This window comes from Acinonyx jubatus, chromosome C2, assembly GCF_027475565.1.
Source record: "Acinonyx jubatus isolate Ajub_Pintada_27869175 chromosome C2, VMU_Ajub_asm_v1.0, whole genome shotgun sequence".
NCBI classification, from domain to species: Eukaryota; Metazoa; Chordata; class Mammalia; order Carnivora; family Felidae; genus Acinonyx; species Acinonyx jubatus.
In genome coordinates, this window is record NC_069384.1 from 7,325,242 (window position 1) to 7,346,107 (window position 20,866).

At 47.9% G+C, this 20,866-nt stretch overlaps 1 long non-coding RNA gene across 1 annotated transcript; it reads left to right on the forward strand.

Annotated features, from left to right (window-relative positions):
- Positions 1 to 16,894: 16,894 nt before the first annotated feature.
- Positions 16,895 to 20,008, forward strand: LOC128315034 (uncharacterized). The gene is made up of 3 exons (XR_008297409.1): positions 16,895 to 17,292; positions 18,742 to 18,894; positions 19,557 to 20,008. It is a non-coding gene; the product is annotated as an uncharacterized LOC128315034 (long non-coding RNA).
- Positions 20,009 to 20,866: the final 858 nt, after the last annotated feature.

The window sequence follows — 20,866 nt, forward strand, 5'->3', positions numbered from 1 at the left end:
CTGGTGAGTTAGTGGGAACCCTCCGGATTCTGGTGCCTGTTAGTCACGCCAGGTGCCACGTCCTGACTCTCTGCACCCAGGGAACTTGCTAGAAGAAGCGGCAGTGGCCCTCTTTGGCTGAGGCGTTTGTTATAAGGAAGGTGCACCAGGGACAGCCTCCTACTTTAGAAAAGACGGTTAAAATCGGTTGGAAAAACAACTTCTTTTCTTGCCTCCTCTTGAGATTTCCATGAAGAGTGTTTATTCTTGGAGGATGGGGATGAAGGGAAAAGATGTTTCAGATGTTGGTGTGGGGCCGGATGCTGAGATTTCCTGGCGTTCAGCTTGCAATGAAATCGTACAATGCACACTTTTGGAAGAGCTGTTTAATCCCTCCTAGGTAGGGATCTTGGTACCAAAAACAGGCTTCCTCATTGGTATTTGTGACTAATGCTTTGGTAGTCACCACTTAACTTTTTTCGTCTCCAAACTTTTTTAGAATGACTGTTTCCAATGATTCTTTAGAGCGGGACACTGACAGAGATGATTCCCTTCCATTTGGAGGGGATGAGCCCAAGCACAAAAAGGAAGGGGGGTTTCTGGGCAGACTTGACCGCTTAGATCACAGCCCACCCCTTCTCTTCCCAGGTGATTCATAGGGTTGCGCCCCCACCTCCCCCCAGGATGGCTGAGCACAGCGCCTGCTCACTGGCCTGAAGTTCGCAGCGACGTCGGCCCTGTCATTGCAGCCTGGGGCCAACCCTGTTTCAAGAGCAGAGTCTCCCAAGAGTGGAGAGGAAGCCTGCCACCTCCAGGTACATCTTTCTCCACGAGACGCTGCAAGCCTGCTGCACGATGCACATTATTTCTTCGGTCTTCTCAACCTGACTTTGAAGTTGACATTACAGGTGAGTAAACTGAGGCTCGAGAGACTAAAGGAAGAACCTGAAGTAAGGTTTGTAGGTGACAGAGGGGATTCAACCTAGGGCTGTTCTGGAGCCTGGCTATTCTCCACATATCCTGCTACCTTGTTGTTGTTGTTGTTAATTTGCTTTATAAATAGAAATAAAAGGAAACAGTCAAGGACCAAGGCAAGAGAGGAGCTAACTGGGCAAGATAGTTGGTTTTCTTTTACGTAAAGATTAAATTCTGAAGATTCTTCTTTGTCCTTTGAAAGTTAAGAGCTTTTTTTTTTTTTAACTTCTCAATATTTTTATTTATTTTTGAAAGAGAGAGCATAAGCAGGGGAGGGGCAGAGAGAGAGGGAGACACAGAATCAAAGCAGGCTCCAGGCTCCGAGGTGTCAGCACAGGGCCCGATGCGGGGCTCGAACCCACGAACCCTGAGATCATGACCTGAGCTGAAGCCTGAGCCACCCAGGCGACCCTGGCAGTTAAGAGCTTTAAACAAAGGTATGAACAAATTATTCGTACCTGTGCCCCAACCAAGTGCATACAGGACCAGAGCAAGAAGAAAAACAACAGGGTGTTTCCTCACCTGTACAGGAAGCTGCCCATCCATGTCTCGCAGAGCAAAGCTCTCCCGAGACCAAACCTGGAAGAGATTCGCTGCTTACCAAGCACCCGAGTTACTATTTTCATCACTGCTGTTCTCACAAACTCTGGCCCTTGCATAGGTGCAGCGAGAAAGGCAGCCAGAATTTCTTCTATGTGACTTGAAAGTGAAAACCATTCACTTGGTTCCTCTGGGCAAGTTGTCCTAATGGATCAGGACTCAAAATATACAGTCTGGAGGTTTTGGTTTTTTCAGTTGATCAAATACGCAAGTAATTAACTTTTCCTTATCTTAGAGCCAAAATAACTAGAATGAGGTTGAACAGAAAAATTCAGTGATTCCGAATAACTCGACAGGCGACAGTCCTCCGTGAGCAACAGGGAGCCTGGGAGCCGGCTGCCCAACATACCCAGCATGGCCATCCTGTAGCTCCCATAAACAAGGCAGCACAAACTTTTCTTTTTTCAGGATCCTGCGTAGAAGCTGTACATACGACGGGCGCTATGTTCGGTACACTAAGGCCATGGGAGCCAGGGGCGGGACGGGCGTATCTGTGGACTAGAGAACAAAGAAGCTGAAACAGCAATGCGGGAGTGGGGTCTCCCTGGGTGGAGGCAGCCTCTGAGAGGTAGGTGGGGAGAAAGAGCTCTATGTGAAGGTAAAATCTAGAATCAAGAAGAGACGAGACTAACTCTTTCTTTTGACAAAGTTGAAGCCACGTAACCCCTGTTCCCCGAGACCTCCTAGTACACCCCCACGATGGTGCGATGACCGATACTGGCATCTAACGGACACAGTGCTTGTCTAATCCACTGTTCGCATTCACATTGTCTTCATCTTCTCAAATGCTATTGCCTCTAACTGTTTCTTTCCTGTGGCCCAGGATCGAATCCAGGACCATGTCCTGCACTGAGTGGTCCTGTCCGGTGAGTTTTCCTTGACTATGACACAATTTCTCAGGCTTTCTTGGTTTTAACGACCTTTAGAGGTTTGAAGCATACGGGCCAGTTCCTTCCGTCGAATGCCCCCTATCTCGGGTCTGTCTGGAATTTCTTCGTAATCCGATTCCAGTTACGCACTTCCGGCCGGGTAACCACAGGGGAAATGCTGTGTTCTCTTCAGTGCATCACATCAGGAGGCTAGTGACCTTGGCCTGTGCCGATATTATTTCTATTAACTTGTATCATTTGATTAGGAAGGTGTGGACTGGTACTTTCTAGTTATTATGTTTCCGTCTGCTTAGAGATCAAGAAGAAACCTCCCAGTGTGCAGAAATACCAGCTCCATATGTGAGATCTGCAACCTGTACGAGAAGATGGCCCAGGACGTGGGCCCAGAGCTGGAGAGAAACTCCCGCTACTGTCACCAGGAGGTCCTCGCCCACTGGGACAGAGCCCAGAAGAGCTGGGCGGCAGCCGTGTCCACCAAGAGGAAGCTCAAGGCGCTAAGGGCAGAAAACGACCACATCAGGCAGCTGCTGGCCCGCCGGGAGTCCAGCTGCCAGCCTTTCCCGAGGGGCCCTTTCGCTCCCGCTGCTCCCCCCGCAGCCCAGAGAGGCCGGGAAGGTTGGGGGGTCCCCTGGGTCACCAGGGTCCCCACTGTGAGGGCTCAGGGATCCGGGGTCGCCTGTGGGATTGACTCAGCTCAGGGCAGCGGGGCCCAGAACACCCACACCCCCACGCACACCTGCACGCATTTCTGCGACAAATTTCTGATCGTCCTCGCTTTCCTTATGCTGCTGTCGTTACACTCGTGCTATACTTGTCTTCCTAGGGGAGCAGCATAGCTTTACCGCGGCATCATATTAATATAGCTGCGTGAATGCTCTCACGAATACATGATTTCCCCCTCAGACGCTTTAGAAACATGGAAGTATTGCGTTTTGATTTAAACTGACACCACTCGTCCTTCAGACATTCTCTAAGGTTGACATAGAATAAGGCCGGACATAAAAATGTCCAAAACAAGACCACTTCTGCGCCCTAGGACTAGGGTCGCAAATCTGCAGAAGTCACCTAATATTTACATGAATAACATTCGGTTGGTTTTAAAAACAATGAGAAAAAAACGTAAACCACATCCCACTCAAACTTGCACAAAGTTGTTATTAGCATAGTCCCCCGTTTATATTTTAGCGCTACATTTATATTTTCGTCCTAAATTCATAGGATTAGTTTAGTCCTAAATTTATAGATGGGAAAACTCAAGAATTTGCAACCATTTCTTTCTTGTTCTGTCATTTTTTTCTTAATCTTTGTGGTTTTAAGATGCTGTTGTTGAACACTTATAAATTTTATGCAGTCAAAAAAAGTTTTCTCTCGATGGCAAACACACACTCCCATGCACCCGTGCGCGCACACACGCACGCACACACGCACGCACACAGGCACACGCACGTGCACATGTGTAGAATCTAGGCTCTTGTAGTTCTTTGTTGAGTACCTGAAAACGTAACAACAGAATTGAAAATTTTAAAAGTTGTTTTTAGATGAATAAGTAACTGGAAAGCAACAACGTGTGTGCGCGATGTGTAGACAGAGGAAAGACCCCTTGACCTCATCCCCAGAAAGCAGGTGCCCGTGTATCAGCCAGGGTCCCAGCCAGGAGCACTTCTCCCCCAGGGTGCGGAGGACGACGAGGCGGGAGCTAGTCCCCAGCTCCAGCACGGATGAGGGCGGGACCTAGGAGGCGGGCTCCCAGCCACCAGCACCGGGGGAACCTGGCCCCACCTCGTCCGGAGGGAGGAGAGGGATGTGGCCTCAGCTGAGCCCAGTGGGGGCTGTCCAGGGAACAGGGAAATGCCCCCTCTGTCCTCCGGTCCCCCCCGGACTGCTGGAGAGGGACGGCCCCCCGGGGGACTGGGAACGCAGGCAGAGGGGTCAGCCTCGGGCACAGAGCAGGCAGACGGGGTCCAGACGCAATTCGGAGAAGGACCAGCACCCTTGACTCTATTGGATGCAAAGTGTGTGCGTGTTACTTCCTTCATTCACATCTGTTTATTTAGTAAATGTCTGTGCAGCTTCTATGATGTGTGTTCCAGTGCATGGGAGGCAGTGATGGAAAGGACACCCCAGTGAGCCCGTGGACCCCGGAGCTTACGCTGTAGGAGGGGCAAGGCCAGGTGACAAAGACCAAAGGGACAAAGGATGGTAATCTCTGCTCTGTAGACGGTTCCAATAGGGTGATGGCTAACCAGGGTCAGAGATCACACCCGGAGGTGACATTCAGGCTGAGAGTAAAGCTAACAGGAGGTAGCCTGGGAGGGGAGGGGGCAGAACGTTCCAGGCAGAGAGAACAAGAGTATAAAGGCTTGAGGGCTGTGCTTCTGGGGCAGGGGAACTGGGGCAAAGGTGACAGGGAAGGGGATGGGGGGGCAGGGCAACTGCACAGACGTCTCTGTGGTGCAGGGGGAGATGCCAGGGGCAGGGGTAGGCCTGGAGGGAGAGGGTGGCCGCTGGGGACGTGTGTGATGTGTGTCCTACACAGATCTCCCAGGCTGTGAGGACAGGGGACATGGGGGAGGGGGAGGGGGCTCACGGGGTCCACATGGAGCACTGGGTGCTCATCATGGTGATGGGTGAGGACAGACTGGGGCTGTGTCTGGGCAGCTGGGGGGGTGCTCAGAGGAGAGCCAGGAAGAAGGCCTCAGATCTTTCCTGAGAACCCCGAGGGCTGTCCGCACGTCCCCGGGGAGCCCTTAGAAGAATCTCTACGGGGAGCCCTGAACACTCAGGAGGGCGCGGACCGTTCCAGCAGGAAGCCAGCTTTTTGAGGAGGAGAGTCCGCAGCAGGCGCATCGGTCTGGGCTCCCACCACGCTCCCACCGCACCCGAAGCCCTCGCGAGCAGGTGGTCTCCCCTCCCAGGGGCTCCCACAACAGGGACCCCAAGCACGGCTACAGGAGGGGCCTGAGTGCAGGGGGAGGATTCCCAAGCGGGCGCTCAGACTCCCGAGCGCCGACCCCGGCAGAACCACGACAGACGATACGCGTCCTTCCGCAGAGTCACGGGCACAGAAGACAGACGCTTGGGGACGCAAAGTGCTGGCGAAGGTGGCCTGCGCGCCAGTTGCCGGGCCACCCCGGCTCTCCAACTGCCCCTGCTGCAGGCTGGGGGCGGGGAGCAGGCCGGGAGGGCTCTCTGGAGGAGGTGGCCTCTGAGCCGAACACTGACGGATGAGCAGGAGTCACTGATGGTGCTTCCGCGCTTCAAGGGGCGTCTGAATCACTTGAAGACCTTGTCACAGAAGGCTGTGACTCATCAGGTGGTGGGGGGAGCTGAGACCCCGCGATTCCCCCATGTGCTCTCGATGCCGGGACCGGACATGGAGGGCCAAGGACCTTTAGGTGAGTGTGGGGTAGGAGAGGGGAAAAGTGAAGGGGGAGGGGCGTTTCCGGCAGAAGACAGGGCACAGGCGAAAACACAGGGCACCAAACAGCCTGGACTGGGTGAGCCAGGCAAGTCGTGTAGTTAGCTTTCCGCAGCCCGGAAGCTCAAAGCTGGGAGGGCAGGAGGAGGAGGCAGAACGGATGCATACTCTGTGCACACACACACTGTTCCCCTTACCTTGTCCGGGGCTCCTATCCTACAGGGGCCATCTTGTCCCCCTAGGGGACTCCATTCCTGAAATCACAAGCACCTCGAATCCTGTAATCCAGGGGTGTCAATGGCCATCATGTCCCTTTTGGAGATCCTCTGTTTGAGAACCAAGCTATCACAGAGAAAGCGGTGAAGCCAAAAGACAGAGAGGGCCAGAGTCCTGACACCTGGACCCTTGATCCAGCTGTTCCTGAAGCCTCCGTCTTAGTCTCATAAAGGACCTAAGCTGAGTCCCCTCTGAGGCTTAAGCACTTTGAGATGAGTTTCTGCCACTTGCATGTGAAAGAATCCTATTGTTTGTAATAATTCTGATGGCAAATGCCGTCTTAAGTAGAACTGCTCTGTCCAGAGTCAGAGTCCAGCAGAGCAGACAAGGTGAGGCGGCTCGCAGTTCAGGTGGCCACACCCGGGCTCACACCTGACAAGTTCGAGGACGGTCACAAGCTTCCCCGTTGCTGAGATTGCAGGACGTCTTCCCTCTGGGCCCCCCACTGTCCATTACAGGTGCCCCCTCCCTGGGGGGTCCTGGGGGGCGTTGTTTTCCTCTGCGTCCGAACATCTTCAGGGGCCACGGCAGGGACGGCAAGTTGAGGGCTCGGCCTTGGCCGCTGACCCATCCCGCCCACGGCGGGCTCCTCCTGGGAGCAGCGCCTGGGCCTGGAGGCTCCCAGCTCCTGTGTGTGCAGGGGGGCACCCCCCCTCCTGGGTCAGCCTCTGGGGAAGGGGGAGGCCTCAGGGGCAGGACCCGGGCCATTCTGTCCCCAGCAATGCCTCTCCCCGCCTTTCGGACGGACGGCTCCTCCGGGGCCTCGGAAACCCGGATCCGAGGCCACGCCCGCCCTGAGCGGCCGAGGGAGAGGATACGACCGCGCATGCCCAGGAGTCCTCCGCTGGGCGCCTCCAAGGAGCCTGGAGGGAAAAGGGAAGAAGGTCCGGATTGGCGCCCCGGTCCTCCGACCCCCGGAAATACTACCCAGACCGGAAGGCGAGGAGCCGAATACAGCGGAGCCGTGGAGCCGTGGCGCCCGTGTGGGTCCGAAAGGGTGAGACGGAAAGGCCGCTCGTCTCCCGTCTGTTAAGATTTATAAAGACGAGGCGGAGACAGATCTCCCCGCAGAGCTGATGCCGGGCTCTATGGGCTGACTTTCCGAGGGAGACAAAGCTCACGGGGACGAGTAGTTGTGCATCTGAGACGGGCACGAGTGTCCCGGCTGCCAGACGCGGCCCAGACTGCTCCCGCCACACCCCTGCCGGGGACGCCCAGGAGATCCCCGGGTGTGGTTCTCAAAGCCAAAGCCCACGGAACCCTCCTGACGTGATGGGGGCGGGTACTGACCCCCGAAGGCTCTGCCGCCGGCTGACATAAACCCCCCAGAACTCTTGTCTTTGCACCAAAGGCCAACCCCCGGGCAGCTGTGTGAATCACTGCCCTGGGTTAGGCTTTGAAGGGGCCTCCGTCCGTTGCCAGGGTGACAAGTCCTGGGCTGCCTCCCCCGGGACTCTCGGGCAGCACCCCTCCCCAGAAGGACGGGCCGCTCCTACTGCCTCCCGGAGCCATGAGGCCGCTCCGAGGCTCCGTCATGGACCCCAGACTCGCGGGTGAGGAGGAAAGGCCGCCGGCCACCCACAGGCCCCGTGTGGAGGGTGCACCGACAGACCCAGGGGGGTAGGACAGGACCCCGCGGGAGCTAGGGGGCCGTGGTGGACCCCAGACACAATCACCGTGGCAACCTGCTCTCCAGCCTTGGCCTCCCCACCTTCCAGACGGGTGTCCTGTTCTCCAGCATGTGGTCACGGGCGGGTCTTGCTGCCACATGCAGAGCGAGGTGACAGACATACCCTGTTGGTGCTTGGTGCCCGTGCTGGCTTGATTAGTGTCCCCCCAAATTCGTGTCCACCTGGAACCTCAGAACGTGAGCTTATTTGGAAATAGGGTCTTTGCAGATGTAGTTAGTTGAGATGAGGTCACAGGGGCCAGAGCAGACCCCCCGATCCGACGTGACCGGTGTCCTTGCAGGCACAGGAAGGAGACCCAGACCCGCAGCGGGGAAGGCAGGTGAGCCCCCGGCAGGGACTGCAGGAACGCCCAGCTTAGCAGCAGCCCAGAAGCAGGACAGAGGCACCAAACGGATCTCCCTTGGGGCCTCCAGAAGGGACCAGCCCGGGTGGACCCTGACCCCACCCCTGCGGCCTGGAGAACAGCGAGAGGATCCAGTTCTGTGTTCTGTTACCGCAGCCACATTCCCCTTTGAGTGAAGAAGAAGGCTCTTGATTGTTACTGGCCCATGGGGCAGCGTCAGCCCGGGCCCCTGGTGCCCTCAGAAGGTGCCTTAAAACGTGTCACCATCAGAGATCAGGCTGAAGGGTCAGGGCTGCCCTCCCCCCCCCCCCCCCCCCCCGTTAGTCCTCTCAACTTTGGAGAAATGGGACAGGGAGGGAATGGGGAGGGGAAAGTATGGAGAGAGTATGGGGAGGGCATGTAGAGGGAAGAGAACGGGTTACTATGGAGGACCTTAGCACCAATGCACAGCTACATTCTGAAATTTTACTTTTTCTGATGGCAAAACCTAAAAGGTATGATAGTTTGAATTCTAGTTAAAACTTAACTCTGCAAAAGATAAATTAAGAAAGAGTCCCACTTACAGTTGAATCCAAAAAAGAATGAAATACCTCAGAATACACTCAACCAAGGAGGTGAAAAACCTATACTCTGAAAACAATAAAATATTGTGGAAAGAAATTGAAGATGATACCAGCAAATGGAAAGATACTCCACGCTCATGGATTGGGAGAAAAAATATGAAAACGTCCATATTACCCAAAGCAATCTACAGATTTAGGGCAACCCCTATCAAAATACCAACAGCATTTTTCACAGAACTAGAAGAAGGAATCCTAAAAATGCGTATGGAACCACCAAAAAAAATCCAACTAGCCAAAGCGATCCTGAAGAAGAAAAACAAAACTGGAGGTATCACAATCCCAGATTTCAAGATAAACTAGAAAGTGTAGTAATCAAAATAACATGGTACTGGTACAAAAATAGACACAGATCGATGGAACAGAACAGGGAGCCCGGAAAGAAACACACATTTTTACGGTCGATTAATTTGCGACAAAGCAGGAAAGAATATCCAATGGGGAAAAGACGGTATCTTCAACACATAGTATTGAAAAAAACTGGACAGCAATATGCAAAAGAATGAAACTGGGCCACTTTCTTACAGCATACACAAACTAAACTCATGTTTCCACCATGAGGCCCCTAAGGGATGAAATGATGGTTGTCGCAGGGAGCCTCCCTATTGACACAGGTACCCAGGAGACCTGTCTGCTGCCGTATCACCCGAGTGGCACACAGTACCCCACACAAACCCAGAGCCCTGTGTCCCTCTGTGCCTCTTGCGGTGACTCGTCATGCCAGGACAGGCTGCCTTAAAAACGGCCCTGACTCAATATGCACACATTTCCCAAAAGGAACAGTAACCTTGTGTGGATAATGAATGTACATGCCACTGGGACTTTTCTCCATTTGGAGGAAAGTTTCCAGTCCTTCAGGCCAAAGGTGGTCAGAGTGGGGAAGCTGGGAGGGACCCCTTTCCATCGTTAACCAAACGTGTTACAGGCTGGGCATCCGCTGACAGAGGGATGGAAGGGAAAATGGCCCTCATTCAAAGATGGGGCTGGAAGGGCTGCTCCTGGAAATCTGGACGAGACCTTGAGGTCTGGGAGTGGTCAGGGGACTCCTCACTCAGGCCCCAACCAGCCAGCTTCAAAGCTGGCATGAGAGCCCAGATTTTCCAAAGTCTTCCTCACATCTTCTCTTTATTTAAATAACTTTGACTTTACCATATGCACCATAATGTGAGCTGCATAAAAGCTGCAGTGTATTTTGTCTTTCTCTCCACTGCACCTGCAGCAGTGAGAGCATAGAACCACTGAGGTGCCCCATTTGTTGAACACGCAGGTCATCAGGAAATGAATAGCTGGATTCATCTGCAGAGATATTTTGGGTTTCATCCCACCCATCGCTCCCTCTCAAGCGTCTCCTCAAGACGAAGAGGGTGGCTGGATGTGCAGCGGCAGGCAGAACCTGAGGCCAAGAGGAGACTTGTGGTATCAGGCCTCGTCTTGTAGGTTCCTAACGTTGGGAACTCACCACAGTCTGGGTCCTTCACGGATGCTCTCATCACAAAGAGATATTCCAAAATATGGGAACTTCTGGTCTCATCCAACCTGGCCTTAGATGGCCAACGACTCTTACTTTCAATGTTACCCGATTCCAAATAGACAGCCCCTTAGGAACATAAGAAAGCTGTTCCCAGCCCCTGAATGTGGGGTTTATCAACCGAGTATTGTTTTTTTCTTGCGCAAGTAGCGACATCATTTCTGGAAAAGGACTTTCAGGACTGGATAGATCTGTGCCATTTTCCTAGCACTGATTCTGCTTCTTCAGACATGCCCTCCTTTCAACTACCAAACTTGGGTTATGGGAAGTTTGGGTAAACAAAGCTCTTATGAGTAATTAGTATCCAATTAGGCCACGGTTTCATGTCTGTAGGAGTCAAGGCCTCTTTTTCCGACCTCTGGGAAGAATTAAGTAGGTCAGACCTTTGTTTACAGAGCAAGGCCCATGCTGACTGCCCGGCCATTTACAGGTTGTTGTTAGTGGCTACACATCTACAGAAAGCTACTCACTATTTTTGTTGGCCCTTGCTACTGATGGAAGGGCAAGCCTGGCCTCCAGTAACCTAGGTCCTTCCTGTCTGTGTCCATCTTGCAGGAGGCTCCAGCACCACGGAGAAGCCTCATCCTGACCCAGAGGGAGGGTTGTGACACTGCTCCCTGGGTGAAAGGTCACGACACGGTCCTTCCTATCATCAGCCTGTCTCAAATGACGAACCTGGAGTGAGAGCCTCTCCACTGACAAGATTTTGTGCCTTGTTTCTGTTTCCCAACTTCGTATTATGAAAATGTTCAAATATACAGGAAAAAGTAAAGGAAGAACACAATGAATATTTATATTCCCTGCCCTTAGATTCACCAATTGTCCAAATTTGGCGAGCCATTTGAAAATGAGTCGCACCTTAAATATTTCTGCATGTATCTCCTAAGAACAAGTACATTTTGCATGTTTTCTGCCCATTTTTTAACTGGGTTATTTGTTTTTTGGGTGTTGAGTTTGATAAGTTCTTCATAGATTTTGGATAATAACCCTTTATGAGACATGTTGTTTACAAATATCTTTTCCCATTCCTAGGCTGCCTTTTAGTTTTGCTGATTGTCTCCTTTGCGGTGCAGAAGCTTTTTATCTTGATGAGGTCCCAACAGTTCATTTTTGCTTTTGTTTCTCTTGCCTCTGGAGACATGTCTAATAAGAAGTTGCTACAGCCTAGGTTCAAAGAGGTTGCTCCCTGTGCTGTCCTCTAGGATTTTGATGGTTTTCTGTCTCACATTTTGGGGTCTCATCCATTTTGAATTTATTTTTGTGTATGCTGTAAATAAGTGGTCCAGTTTTATTCTTCTGCACATTGCCATCCAGTGTTCCCAGCACCATTTGTTGAAGAGACTGTCTTTTTTCCATTGGCTATTCTTTCCTGCTTTGCCAAAGATTGGTTGACCACATTGTTGTGGGTCCATTTCTGGGTTTCCTATTCTGTTTCGTTGATCTATGTGTCTATCTTTGTGCTAGTACCATACTGTCTCGATGACTACAGCTTTGTAATATAGTTTGAAATCCAGAAACATGGTGCCTCCAGTATGTTTTTAATTTTCAGGATTGCTTTGGCTATTCGGGGTCTTTGGTAGTGCCGTACAAATTTTAGGATTGTTTGTTCTAGTTCTGCGAAAATTTCTGGTCGTATTTTGATAGGGATTGCGTTAAATGTGTAGACTGCTTTGGGTAGTATAGACATTTCAACAATGTTTGTTCTTCCTATCCATGAGCATGGAATGCTTTCTCATTTCTTTGTGTCTTCTCCAATTTCTTTCATGAATATTCTATAGTTTCCAGAGTAGAGATCTTTCACTTCTTTAGTTAGCTTTATTCCTAGGTATCGTATTGTTTGTGTGCAGTTGTAAATGGGATATATTCCTTGATTTCTTTTTCTGCTCCTTTGTTACTGGTGTATAGAAATGCAACAGATTTCTGCACATTGATTTTATATCCCGTGACTTTGCTGAATTTGTGTATGAGTTCTAGCAATTTTTTGGTGGAGTCTTTCAGGTTTTCTACATCGAGTATCGTGTCAAATAGTGAAAGTTTGACTTCTTCCTTCCTTGCTGATTTGGATACCTTTTATTTCTTTTTGTTGTCTGATTGCTGAGGCTGACTTCCAGTGCTATGTTAAATAGTAATGGTAACAGTGGACATCTTTGTCTTGTTACTGATCATAGGGGGAAAGCTCTCAGTTTTTCCTCATTGGGGATAATATTACCTATGAGTCTTTCCTATATGGACTTTATGATGTTGAGGTATGTCCCACATACCCCTACTTTGTTGAGGGTTTTTGTCAAGAATGATGCTGTATTTTTGTAAACACTTTTCTGAAGAAGACATCCAGATGGCTAATAAATACATGAAAAGATGCTCGACACCACTTATCATCAGGGAAATACAAATCAAAACCATGAGGAGATACCACCTCACACCTGTCAGAATGGCTACAATTAACAACACAAGAAAAAACAGGTGTCAGTGAGGATGTGGAGAAAGGGGATCTCTTTTGCACTGTTGGTGGGAATGTAAACTGGTGCAACCACTCTGGAGAACAGTATGAAAGTTCCTAAAAAAACTAAAAATAGAACTACCTTATGATCCAGCAACTGCACTATTAGGTATTTACCCAGAAGATACAAAAATACAGATTGGAAGAGGTACATGCACCCCAGGGTTTGCAGCAACATCAACATTATCAACAGTACCTATGGAGAGAGCCCAAATGTCCATAAACTAGTGAATGGATAAAGAAGATGTAATATGTATATACAATGGAATACTACTCAGCCATCAAAAAATGAATGAAATCTTGCCATTTTCAATGACTTGGATGGAGCTAGAATGTATTATCCTAAATGAAATAAGTCAATCAGAGAAAGACAAATACTATATGATTTCACTCATACATGGGATTTAAGAAACAAAACAAATGAATATATGAGAAGGTGGGGGAAGAGAAGAGAGGGAAACAAACCACAAGAGACTCTTAATGATAGCAAACAAACTATGGGCTGATGGAGGGAGGTGGGGGGGGTAGAGATGATCTAGATGAGTGATGGGTATTAAGGAGGACACTTGTTTTGATGAGCACTGGGTGTTGTGTGTAAGTGATATATCAGTCACTTCTACTCTTGAAATCAAGATAACACTGCATGTTGGGTAACTAAATTAAAAAAAACAATAAATACATTCTTTAATACAACCAAAGTGACATTATGTCAAATAATTTAAGTTATTGAAGCAACTGGAGTAAAATTGCTCATAATGTTTCCTTCTTATCCTTTTTTTTACTACTTATTCGTTTTTGAGAGATGGAGAGAGACATGAATCAGGGAGGGGCAGAGAGAGAGAGGGAGACACAGAATCTAAAGCAGGCTGTCAGCACAGAGCCTTATGTGGGGCTAGAACTCACAAGCCATGAGATCATGACCTGAACTGAAGTTGACACTTAACCGACTGAGGCCCCCAGACCCCCCTGTTTCTCATCCTTTTAATGGCTGTGGGATCTGTAGTGATGCTTCTATTTCATTATTGGTGTGGTATATGTTTTCTCTTTTTTCTGGATGGGTTTAATTAGAGGTTTATCAATTTCATGGATTTTTTTTTTTCTCTGAAACAACCAGGTGTGGGATTCTTTTTCTTTTTTCCAAGTTTTTTATTTCATTGATTGATTCTTTTATGTTTACTATTCCATGGGGGGGGGGGTGGAGTTTAGTTTCTTTTTTTTTTTTCATTTCTAACATCTTAAGGTAGTAGTTCAGATTTTTAAAAACTGTATCCTGAAATTTTTAATATGTGTGTTTTATTTTTTTACTTAGTTCTAAATATTCTTAGTTCCCTTGTCATTTCTTCTCTGACCCATGGTTCTCTAGAGGTATGTTGTTTAACTTTAAAATATTTGGGTTTTTTTTTAACTATTTCACCATATCCTTGTCAACACTTGTCATTGTCTTCTATTTCATGTGAAGTACTACTTTATGGTGGGTTTGATTTGCATCTCCTGAAAGACTAATGAGGCTTAGTGTGTTTTCAGGTGTTTATTCCAATTTGTGTATTTTTTTTATTTTGCATAAATGCCTATTCAAATCTTTTGTCCACTTTTAATTGAATTATGTGTTGCTCTACTGTTGACTTAGAAGTGTTCTTTGTATATTCTGGATGCAAGTCTCTTATCAGATATATGATCTGCAAGTATTTCCTTCCATTCTATGGGTTATCTGTCACTTTCTTGCTTTTGCCCTTTGAAGCACACAAATTTTTAATTTTGATGAAGTCCAATTTATCTGTTTTGTTCTTTTTTCTGTTGTCTCTGTGTGTGTGTGTGTGTGTGTGTGTTTTCGTATTGTATCTCAAAAACTATTACCTGACTCAAAGTTACAAAACTGGCTTATTTCTTTCTAAGAGTTTTACAATTTTAACTTACATTTAGGTCTTGAATGCATTTTGAGCTAATTTTGGTGTTTAGTACCAGGAAAAGTTCCACCTTTACTCTCTTGCATGTAGACATCCAGCTGTTCCATTGATCATGCATCATTATGCAAGAAAAAAATTTCTCCTAATATGTAAATGAAAAGCCGTCTAATTTTGTGAAGTCATAAGACATTATCTACAGAATTCTGCTTACAGGTACTTAGTCAAAATGCCCTCAAACAGGTCAACTGATTCATCCAAGACCATCCATGCACCATATCTGGTCTCAGCTTATGCACCCGGGATCTGCACCAACCCTGATCCTCACTGTGGTGGCATTTGGAGATGGGACCTTTGGGAGACAATTGGGTCAGGAGAGTGGAGCCCTTGTGAATGGAATTAGTGCTCTTATAAAAAGACACAACACAGATCTCGCTTCTTCTGCCTCTCTACCACGTGACGGCACAGCAAGGAGGCCCCACGTATAAATCAGGAAGAGAGTTCTCCCCCAGAATCCGACTATGTTAGCATCCTAGTCTCAGACTTTCAGCCTCCAGAATGACGACAAATAAATATTTGTTGTTTACACCACTCACTCTATGGTCATTTGTTATAGCAGCCTAAACTAAGAGCTGGCTACATAAAATGGCTTTGCTTCTCTTGTAGACTTTATCCTTATCGGTAAAATGGGGTAGGCACATTTTCCCAGAGTTTGGAGAGGATTAAATGAGATGAAATAATCAAGCCCTGAGTACGCTGATGTGGTTGGTCAGTGGAGCATAACCGTGGCATGACCCACGGGTGGGGACCTTGCTCATGAGCCGGATGACAGACCTTCACTGAGTACTTAGCTTGGGGGTGGGGTGGGGAGGGGGCTCCTCCTTGAAGCGTTCCCAGCCCCCCAGAGGCTCTGTAAAATCGGCAGGATCCCAGTCTTGGATGATAAAGCTTGAACCTTCCTAAGTCACACTCCCTGCCTCCAGAGGACACAGGCAAATAACCCTGACACGTGTCGTTTTCACCCTTCTTCTGCTCTTCCTGCCAGAGGGGCAGCCTGGTCAGTCTCACCAGGGGCCATCATCCGTTCTGTAAGCTTTCTTTTGCTCCTCCATTCAGGCCTCCATCCAGCTCTGCCTTGTGCAGACACAGCCCTCCGATCTGTCCCGACTCCCTTACTCCTGTGGCTGAGACCAGGCCTAAATCATTAGCCACGTAATCTATTGCAGTCGCCTCCTGGCTGGTGGCCACGCTCCCAGGTCCTCTCCAGTTTCTAACCCCTTGTGATGCTTCCACTTGAGCAACCTTCCAGAAGTTTGTGTGAAGCGTGATCCCAGTGGCTTCTGCTCTCAGAAGTTTCCGCTCTCCGTTTCTACCACCGGAGATCATTATGGAGCCACCATTCTGAGCGAGAGAAATGTGACAAGTCTGCCAGGAGCTCCCTTTTCCTTCCCGTCCAAACTCCGAGCTCCACGGTAGGTCCTCCAGGCCACTGGTGACCTGCCCCTGTTGATGCTGCAGCTCAACGCCTGTCACACCTCATGGAATTTCAGGCTTTCCCCCATACGTTTCCTGTTTTCAGAAAGACCTTCTTGGGACCCTACAAGACTCCAATGCCGCCCTCATGTCCCTATGGCACATGAAGGACAAGAGAGCCCTCAACAGGTCCTCTAGCCCTCAACAGGTCCTTTCTAGCTGGCCAACTTCCTTATCAGACAGCAAACTTCTTGTGCATTACTGCTCACTGCAGCCTTAAACTTAGCACCCCTCTGTCAATTAAGCGCAACTCTTCTTAAATGTTGGTCAGTCGGCAGGGGAACCTCAGTTTGGGAGCTGGCTGGGTAGTGGGCAGGTGTGCCCGCCGGGTCCAAAGAACCAGTGAGGGGGAAGGAAGGCGGCCAGCGGGACAGATCAAAGGGTCACCCGGGAGAAAGCTCCAACTGTGGGAGAGTCTCCAGCTGCAAGTTGTTTTATGCTATTGTTTATTGAATTGGTCACCTTCTACTTTCCAGAAATCTCAGATAAGAGGCTGGAGGTTGGGTGGGGGACAGCACTGGGAGGAAAGCCGGGGGGATGGAAAAGCACTGTGTAGCTCCCAAGGTCTCTGAGGATAAAGGCTTTCCTGCTGGGTCACGTGGCCCACACCACACAAACCACACTTCCCCCCCCCCCACCACACACACACGCAGGCAGGCACCCTCGATTCCAGCATGCTCCCAGCCAGGTTACCCAACTTCTCCAAGCCTCATTTTCTTGACGAACGTGGAGTGACCAGCAGAGAGCACAGCAAGCCCTCATCGAACAGCATTGTTGTTCTCTTTATTACATCACCTTCCTTCGAGGAGTCAAAGGCACCGATGCCCACATGATGAGGCTGATTGTTTATTATGCCACAGTGGAAGCAGGTAGTTAATGTACGTGCTCAGATATGCCCAGCTACTTGGTGTAACTTTGGAGAAAGGAACACCGAGACCACACCGAGGAAAGATCATTTGCGGGCACCTGCAGCAGTAAACGCGGCGTCTCCTCCCTCTCCAGGGGGCTGCTGTTGTGATACGGTGTCCTTTTATCCGGGTCAGTGCAAAATCCAATCCCCATCGATCTCTTCGTGACAGCCCTCGGGGGAAGGCAGGGGTCACTGCTGCCCCACTGTCAAAGGCCACAACTCTCTGTCTCACCATTAGGGATTATACATGGAGCTGTCAGTCGGAGAGTGAACACTTAAGAGGTTCTAAGAATAAGAAATAGTCCCATCGCAATGCCAAAAATGGTGTTCTATTTCCTCGTCAACATTCCTGTCATTGGATTAGCCAATTCAAAGGCAATTCCTGGCTGAAAGTGTGATTCTTGTCCTCACTTTGCAAATTGTAATCTATTTCACAGAAAATCCTCCTTAAGGTAACTTGAGGAATTTCATCAAAAGGATTTTTTTTAATTAAGTTATGCTGCAGAGGGAGAAAGAACACTATACCCCCTCGAGACAATGGAAATAAAATTATTGCCCACATTTTCATTTTCCGAAGGCACTTTGCTCTATTATTTCATAGTTGTTTGAGATCAGAAAAATCGCCCTTACTTAAAATTTCAGGCAACCTCTTTGCCTCTACAAAAATCCAGGGATGGATTCAAAACAACTTAAAGATAGTTTTCTAATGGTTTGTTTGATTCAGCCGTCTGTCAAAGAGATTATAATTTTTAATTAAGGGGCCACACGGTCTTTGCGCTAAAGTTTAAGGCTGGTCATTTTATTTCATCATATTACCTTAATAAATATAAGTATTGATTTATATTTCCTGGTTTATTGATTAATGAAATCACAAATGGTTACTTTCTAAAACATGAAACATAACATTATTTGAATGAATTCCTGCCAATAATCTACAAACTCTAATTGAATGACAACACAGAAGTCCTTACCAGATTATGTCACGAGAAGGGAATAAAAGTATTAGTAGTTACTATTTGAAATCAAAAAATTTAACATTCTTGGCTACTATATGCTAATTAGGGAAGGCCAAGCTGTATAAAACGGTGACATTTGAAAGACAGGAAGGAACCTTGCAGGACGAGCAGGAGGGAAAAAGAATTTCAGACAGGGAAAGCCACGTGTAATCCCTTTAGAAACCTTATGAGATACAAATTATTATTCCCTCTGCAAAGAAAAATGGATGCTCAGATATATTAAAATCTCCTAAGTTAAAATTTGAAACCATTATCCTGGAGCGTTGACATCCATCATGGGCATGTGTAATTCTAAAGTGTTGTTTTGCCATAATACAAAACTACTGCCCATTTCATTGATTTGAGGATATCACACTCATACACACACACACACACACACACACACACACACACTCGCTTCACAAATGAAGTGTACCCAGAAAGGGGTTAAACACCCGGATATAGTTGTGTCTGCATGGGTACATGTGTTTACTTGTATCTGTAGAAGCTAACAGATGCTTGGTTCTGTGATATGAATATTTGTGAAACTTTTAACCCCTCTTTACCTTACATATATTCAAGTGCTTGACTGCCTCTTGGGGAAAATATCATGCGTAGATAAAGCAGAAGATGCCAACACGGCTGGAGCTATTAATAAAAGGAATAGAACTTGTAAAGGAACGGCAAGTTAGCAATAAAAGAATTTACCTGCAAATACCGACCTTCACCTTCTTGGTAAGTCTTTTATATTACAAACAAAAAAATAGTGCAGCGCTCGGTCACTTGCTTACATATTTGTTTCTCGAGAGGAAATGCCTAAATCATTAGCTAGAGGAGGAATAGTTCGCTTCTCTTTGAGAAAAACAAAGCAACAGACCGTTGGTATGCTCCTGGAGTGAGGACTTGAGGAAGGTTGGTCTGAAAGCATAAGGTATGAAACTAGGTAATCAAATGCACTCGGCATGGCCATTCGGGGACACAGTCATCACAAGGGCTTTGACAAACACTGTATGAAGCATCACTGATTTTTGTTAGGTCTGTGGATTTTTTTCACAAGCGGATTTTGGCTGCCTGCAACAACCAGGCATTTTACATGGAATTCTGCCTGTTGTTCTGTTTTGTCTGGAAAAATCTTTCCCGTCCTTCTATTTTCCTTTCGGCTTATACCGAACATCTGTAGGAAGGGAAAAAAGCCAAGGTGTGCTGGTTCTCCTCTGTGAAGGATGTTTTAATTCCCTAAAATTTTTTTTTCAAAATCCAATCTGGGTCAAGATTTATCATCTGCATTTAGCATTTATACTTCTAAAGTTTGGGGGCTTCAGAGCAATGCATATATAAAAGAAAATACAACCAAAAATGACCTCACCGGTTTATTGTTGTTGTTACTATTTTTACAGTAATTTAAGGTGCCCGGATAGATGGACAGGAAGGTGCCGAGACTTCCCGTGGACCCCCTGCCACCACACGTGCATAATCTTTCCCGTGATCAACCTCCCCCACCAGAATGATACACTTGCTACGGTTGATGACTCTACAAGACGTCATTATCACCCAAAGTTCACAGCTTGTCTTAGAATACACTCTCAGTGTTGTACTGAGAGTTGTACCCATTACATGGGTTTTGGAAAAATGTATGATGCCATGTATCCATCATTATAGTATCGTGCACAAGAGTTTCACTGCCTTAAAAATCCTCTGCTTGCCTCCTATGTATCCTCAGCCTCCAGCAACCACCAATCTTTCCCTGGTTTCCATAGTTGTGTCTTTTCCATAATGTCATATAGTTGGAATCATACGTTATGTAGCCGTTCTAGATTGGTTTTCTTCACTCAGCGATGTGCATGCAAGGTTCCTCCATGTCTTCTCTCATTTATTTGTTGAGCAATATCCCATTCACCTCACCTATGGAAGGACATCTCAGTTGCTTCCGATTTGGGGCAATTAGGAATAAGACTGCTACGAACATTTCTGTGCAGGTTTTTGTGTAGACATGAAATTTTCACCAGTTTGTTTTCAAAGGCGGGTTGTATCGTTATTCTGGGGCCAACACATCAGGAGGGGACTTTTGCAAAGATAGGTGTTATTTTCAGTCCCTAAGAAGTGAGGGCATGCCGTGCCGTGTGGGGCCACGTGAGGAAGCATCAGAATCTGTCAGGAGGCAGAGAGAATGAGGGGAAAACATGGACAGAAGACTTTATTGTGGCTTTTATGGGGAAAAAAATAGGTGAGGCAAGGTAGGCTGGTTTGGATAACTTCACTGGGCTCTGTGGTAGAGGGACTATCTCCAGTTGTCTGGTATCTGGCCCTGGGATGATTAAGGAAGAATATTGCCTCCTCAAATGTAGGAGACAGACAGCAGGTGTTTGGGGCATGGTCTGTGCTCTGAATTGGTTAGTTTGCATATGAAAGGCACACTCCCAGGCAAATGCTTTGTTATCTATAAGAATTACCTAGCCCTGGGAGGGGCAGTCTCTTCCCAATCAACAAGGTCCCATATGCCAGAACACAAGAATACAGAAAATAAGGACCTATGACACATAAGTTAGCAGCAAATCAAATGAAAGAGTATTTGCTTTCTATGGCTCTAGCACAAATTACCATAGACTCAGGGACTTACAAGAGTCATCATTCCACATGGTCGTGGTTAGGTGCTCAGGTGCAGAGCAGGTGGGTCCTCTGTTCAGAGTCTCAAGTGCTGTGTTCTCAT